Genomic DNA, 6,063 nt, shown 5'->3' on the forward strand with positions numbered 1-6,063 from the left:
TGTATATATTCTGTCCCAAGAGCACCCTGTGCCTCCCCTTTGTACGAACCAACACGATTGAAATTGCTTCTTCCAGTTTTCCCTCTCTCCCGAGTCACACGGCGTAGCCGCCGGAGAACTAGCCCTGGGTGGCTTACTGAGACGGCTGAAGTGTGGGGTGGGCAGTGGTGAGGGTGGGGTGGTCCCGGCTTCTGTTCGGTTCCAGCATTTCCCTGCCACGTGCAAATGCCAGCTCAGTGCTGCCAACGATTCCTGTTTTAAAAGAGTAGCTGGAAACGAGACGGTCTGTGCGAAATCTCCCATTATATTTAAACATTGGCAAGTTTCACAAATGTTCGAAACTGTGTGCGTGTCGGACGAGATGCCTCTGTGGTTGGAAGTCTTTTTCAGGCTCCAACGTTTTGATCTGTTGATGTAAAAGTTCCACAGGGGGCAGGAGCCAGACGGGCTTTGTTCACGGTTCCAGGACCAGCCCCTAGAATGGTGTCTGCTGCACCCCCAATATCAGTGACCACCCGAGGGTCAAGAGTCCCGTAATTCACTCATTAAATATTGCGGAGTAATTCTCTTGTTATGTTATGACCTAGCCCTTTTCCTCAGCCATGGGCAACATTCCACCCCAGTACTTTACAATAGGAATAACCTTGAACTTCAATGAACCCACTCTCTCATTTTGCATTTGGGGTTCTGAGAGAGGGATTTGCCCAAAGCCACATGGTGAGTTAGTGGCAGAGCTCAGTAGAAACGTACCTTATGTTGCCAACTCTTGTCTGAGAGGATCAGATGATAGAAATGAACATTTCATGTGAAATTTGGGTCAAGTTGCAAGAGAGGGCAACCAAGTTCAAAAAACAGAAAAGAATGTTTAAGGAATTCATTTTGGGGACAGGGTGTTCTTTTGAAGGCAAACATCAGTCACCTTGCTGAAAATACTTTGTTTTTGTGTAACGTCTAGTAGCTTACAACACATTTTGATTACCTTTCTGGCACTGAGGATGCTCTGCAAATGTGTTGTACCTGTGTTGTCTCCCACCACCCCTCAGGAAACAATGATAAGCATTTTATCACTGAGAAAACTGAAATGGCAAGAAAGTAGGCTCAGACTAGAATGGAAGTCTCTGGAATTCTCTTTCTTTTAGTGTCCTGGTTAGCACGAAGGGCTTTGGAGTCAGAAGTCTTTTGTGCAAATGCCAGCTCCACCACTGAATACCTCTGAGATGTTTGGCCAAGTCACTTTGAGGCCCTGAGCAGCCTCAGTTTTCCAACTTCGGTAGAGGGGATCATGGTCATTCCTACCACGTGTGAGTGATGGAGGATTGAATGAGATGATGTAAATAATAATGCACTTAGCATGGTGTTAGCCCAGAGTAAACACTCAGAAACTGTCAACAGTTAAGGTTGTCACTAATTGGCAGGTTTCCAGGGTCTGCCCTAGTAATTTTCAGATTTGTTCTATAAATCTTTCTGCTGTTTGTACAATCACTTTCACTTAAAATAAAAACCATTCATCAGTCCTAGTGAATTTAGCCATGTAAAGGCTTGGCATCCCATCGGTTTTATGGAGAAATAATGATTCTTATTACTGTATCTTATGCAGTCCATCAAAGGCAGACCTGTTTCAAAGAGGTGATTGTGTTTTAATCTTTTATCTATTCGGTTGGTCTTACTCTCTTGTCAGTATTCCCTATCTTAAACATAGCTTTTGGAGGAACTCTAAGGAGACCATCCCAGAGAAATTGCTCAGGAGACTAACCAGGCTAGATACTTATGACAAACTCTGGAGCCCCCCAGTGGAGAGCAGAGGGAAGTGAAAAGTAAAGCAGTGAGAAAGTCTTGCCCAGATAGATAGCCAGAATTAAAAAAAAAAAATCATATTGTTGCCTGTTTCTATGACTCTTTTTTTTCTTAATCCTTTCATCCTTCTTACCCAGTCCCCAACCCCCTCCCCTCTGACAGCTGTCAGTCTGTTCTCTGTATCCGTGAGTCTGTCTCCACTTTGTTTATATGGTGATTGCCAAAGGAAGGAGGCATGGGGGAGGTAGAAGAGGGTAAAGACGGATAAATGGTGATGAAAGGAGACTTGACTTGGGGTGGGGAACACACAGGACAGTGTACAGATGACGTATTGTAGAATTATATACCTGAAACCTATATAATTTTAATAACCAATGTCCACCACAATAAATTCAATTAAGAAAAGAAATATTATGAAAAGTAAATTGTTATGCAAAGAACAAATAATTCTATGTTAAGTCCAGGAGTAATTAATATGGGAAGGAGTATTTGCCAGAAAACATTGTTTCTAGTGCAACATAAAAAAGCTTAACTAGAAAAGAGTCATGTCTTATAACATAAACATTAATGCCACACCAATCCAACCATGCCCACTCGTGGCTTGAAGATGTCCACTGGTTCCAATAGAACTAAGTGACTCCCCACTCCAGCAGACAAGGCCTTCTTCGTCTATCCCAAGCCAGTGTGTCCAACTCCATCTACAATCAGTGTTCCTGGGCTCACTCCCCTCTAGCCACGCTGGCTCTCTGCTCCTTGCAGATCATGCTGGCCTTGTCCCCACCCCAGGACATTTGAATGTCTCTTCTTTATGGATGGACACAGTTCTGGAGTCTTCATCACTCAACTGTCAGCTCACATTTCTCCAGCTCTGAGAGACCTTCCCTCAACTCCTTATCTGAAGTTACTTCCCCAACACTTCCTCCATTCTGTTACACACTCTCTCATCTCCCATCTTCCCACTCATCATAAACTGTCATTAATTGGCTTATGTCACTTCTTTGCTGTTTCCTACCATTGAATGCAGACCTCATGAGGGCAGGAATGACACCTCTATATATCCAGTGCTTAACCAGTGTTTGGAACATAGACAATACTTAATTAGATAACTAAATATTTGCTACTTCCATCATTCTTCTCATTTCTTTTTTTTCAATCTTTATTGTTGAGATTATTACAGATGTCCCTCTTTCTTATCCCCATTACCTCCCTCCACCCAGTTCCCACCCTACCCCAGACCTTCGCCACGCTATTGTCTGTGTCCATAGGTACTAGTATGCATATAAGATCTTTGTTTAATCTCTTCCTGCCCCCCTACCCCTCTTCCCTCTGACAATTGTCAGTCTGTTCCATTTCCATGTCTCTGATTCTATTTTATTCACCAGCTTATTCTGTTCATTATTCATTTATTTTGATTTTTAGATTAAATTGTTGATAGGTATATATTTGTTGCCATTTTGTTGTTGATATTTGTTATCTTTTTCTTCTTCTTCCTCTTCTTAAAGAATACCCTTCAACATTTCATGTAATACTGGGTTGGTGGTGATGAACTCCTTTCACTTTTTCTTATCTGCAAAATTCTTTATCTGACCTTCAATTCTAAATGATAGCTTTCCAGGGAGAGTAATCTTGGTTCAAAGAAACTTGCACATTAGAGCACTATTGTTGAGAAAAAATATTGTTAGCATCAGACAGACCTGGGTTTGTTTCCTAATCCCACCACCTGAAGTTCATGGTCTTGTGCACATCATTTCAACTCTGAGTCTTTATTTCTTGATCTGTACAGTATGGATGCTGGTAGTACCTACTCTGAAGGAGTGTTGTGAGAATTAAATGAGATAATGCATGAAAGCACTTAGTGCAATGCCTGGTGCAGAGGGGTACCTAATTGTCGCATTATTATTATTATTATTATTATTCTTAGACCAAATGTCTCTCTTTTGAACAAAAAGTGAGAGAGCATCCCCATCACACTACAACCTCAACAGCATTGACTCAAAGATCATTGCTAGGAGACACGGGTATGACACTGAATGAGATAGAGACTTTATTAAGGAGCTCTTCATCTGCTGAAAATTCAGGCAAGTTAGCTGGCAATTTCAATACAGAGTGATCAAGCCCTGATACCGAAAGTTAGGGTGTTTAGTGAGTACATACAGGAAGTCCACAGACTGATCTAGGGGTGTCAGCAAAGGTGTCACAGAAGAATAGTATCCAAGCTCAGTCCTGAAGGTAGAGTAGAAGTTGGTTGTGAAAAGGGAAGGGGGAGAGAGTGTTCCAGGCCAAGGGAACAGCACGTGCAAAGGTGTGTAGTCAAAAGAGAGCAGGTTGAGTTCAAGGGTGCCGTGGAGCTTTCGTGTGGCCAGTGTGTGGAGGAAGGAGACACTATACACAGGGAAAACAGCAAGAGGAATATCCTGGATGTGGCAGAGGCAATGGGTGCTCATGTCCCTTCATCTAATCTGCATAACAAACCCATAAATTATGTGGTGCTATCTTCCATTTTCAGAACAGAAAATGGAAACTCATATAGTTTAGGTAAATTCCCCAAATCCCCAAGTCTGGTTTACTACAAAGTCAATATCCTTTTCATTATGCTACAGGCTTCCCCTCTTATGGCATGTGTGTGTGTGTGTGTGTGTGTGTGTGTGTGTGTGTGTGTGTGAGAGAGAGAGAGAGAGAGAGAGAGAGAGAGAGAGATATTTGATTTTAATCCCTTCTTCTGTATCATGAATATAATGATTTAAAAGACAACCTTAAAAAGAAAGCATTCCCACAAAGTTGTTTTAAAGCCAGATTTAAACGTGGCTTATCTGATGTCAGCTCCTCATATTATTCAATTAAATGATCTATGAAGGACAGCTCAAAATATACAATTTAATTTCTTAAACATTTTCTGCATACTATAAAGAAAGAAATGGCATACTCACACCTGGGTTGTTCTATACGTCATTACTTTACACCTCACTCTTACAAAAACTTGACTCCTGAAGTCACTGGTTCCCTCCCCAGTCCTTTCCTCTCAACACACACACACACACACACACACACACACACACACACACACACACACACTATATTACCATATCCAGGATCATGTACAGGGAGCAGGCAGTAGACTTGATACTCACCTGAATAGCATAGCAAACTGTTAAGTGCTCACCTACCATTTCCCCTCTCCTTCCTTTCTCAGTGTTTTCTTTAGAGGTATGTCTTTGCAATGCACTGAGGTTACATATGACCCGGAGTGAAGGGAATGTCTTGGACTTGTGCTCTGACAATGGAGAATACATCTGATAAAATTATAATTTTAATTGCCTAAGGTGATATTTTAAAATATATATGTATATTTCATGTTTAGGATAAATATTAAGTTTCATTGAATTAATGTTTTTTGTCCAGCAGTCTTGTTCTTTTTTTTCATAATTTTTTTTATTGTCTAAAGTTTTACATATGTCTCCTTTTTCCCCAATTGACCCCCTCCCCCCCCCCCAGCTGGAGTCTGGTTCTTAAACTTGTGATGTTCCTGGGAAAATGTTGTTGTTCCTAAAAAATTACTCTGTTTAGCACCAAATTGTTTCTCATTTTAGCCTATCCATGCTGTAATTATAAATATTTTCTCCTAGGCCTGTTGTAAATTTTTCTATTTTGGGGGGCTGTTTTATTGAAAAATATAGAAAGGGCAAATATGAAACAATCCAGGGTACCAGTGAAACCAGGAAATTGTGCAGTATCTTCAAGTGTCCATGAAATTAGGGTGAAATGCTATCCTTTGTTCCTCTCAAAGCACACCCCATCTAACGCGCATCCAAGAAAGGATACTGGTGGTCCTCAGGGACACCTGTCCTGGTTTTCTCAAATTCTGTAGAATCCATCATTTTCTACATTCCTGGGTATGGGCTGGCATTTTAACAGATTACAATACTGAACAATGAAAAAGGAATCAAAGAAAGAGAACATGTGCATTTCGTGTTCTTGTATCCCAAAGTAGGCCAAACTTTCTGAATGCTAAATGCATGAATCTTACTTCTGAATCAAAATTCTGTTCGGTAAACCCTGTTGTTGTGTTATTGGATTTGAAGTCATTTCAAATATATTCATTTTAGGATGTCCATCTTTTGGTGAGCGCTTCTATAGAAATTGTTAATAAGTTGGCTTCTATAGAAAATGGCTCAGGACCTACAGAACGGTGATAAAGATCCAGCATTTTGAAAGGAGCCTTTTAGAAGAAGCAGATGGAATAACTTGAAGCTGAATCACTAAGGCAATTTG

The sequence above is a fragment of the Myotis lucifugus genome, unplaced genomic scaffold (genome assembly GCF_000147115.1).
Source record: "Myotis lucifugus unplaced genomic scaffold, Myoluc2.0 scaffold_28, whole genome shotgun sequence".
In the NCBI taxonomy this organism is placed as follows: Eukaryota; Metazoa; Chordata; class Mammalia; order Chiroptera; family Vespertilionidae; genus Myotis; species Myotis lucifugus.